This window comes from Anneissia japonica, unplaced genomic scaffold, assembly GCF_011630105.1.
Source record: "Anneissia japonica isolate Jap-2015-1 unplaced genomic scaffold, ASM1163010v1 scaffold342_len425065_cov216, whole genome shotgun sequence".
NCBI lineage: Eukaryota > Metazoa > Echinodermata > Crinoidea > Comatulida > Comatulidae > Anneissia > Anneissia japonica.
This window is the reverse complement of record NW_022702649.1, coordinates 4,768-5,470: the sequence shown is the minus strand read 5'-3', so window position 1 is coordinate 5,470 and position 703 is coordinate 4,768.

Genomic DNA, 703 nt, shown 5'->3' with positions numbered 1-703 from the left:
TCATTCTGTTTCATTTGATCAGATGAAGAAAAACGCGCTTTTCCTTGCTCTTTGTGCTTTTCCCAATAAGCGTCTTAGTAGGCCTAGGTAATTAATTATGCAAAACCAAGGCCTAACTAAAAAATTAAAATTGTCATAGTATGTAACTCAAGTTAAAATAACACTTTTTCATTACTCGTGCAGCTTAATCAAATATTATATGTCATTTTAAACCACCCATTGGTATTAACATATTAACATCAATGTATTTTTAAAAATTAGACAGCGACGTTCTCTCAGAAGTTGTTTTGTAGACGTTTATCTGTTGATGACCTTTTGACCTCCTGAATTCTGCAATGAGATTTTCTGGTCGATTCAGCCGAGACGGCCCGAGTGGAGTTTCATGTAAATGTTTCGTACGGAAAAAAAAATCGCAGCCCGATCACTGAGGCACTACGACCTTCGGGTCAGCGCATTTGCATATTACCAATACACGTGCAACACCCGGCAGACCCAAGGCTCTCGGGAAGATAGAGCACTTCAAGTCCAGAGCTCGACCAGTCAAGTTGTGACAGTGTAATCACAGATTGTTTAATTGCTACGCGGGAAATCAATACCGTAAACGGTGAGTACCAAGTACATTTAGCGATTTCACAATAATTGTAAACAAATAACGTAGGGTCATGGGTCAACGGCATGTGACGTCATGTACGACCAAAAAAGT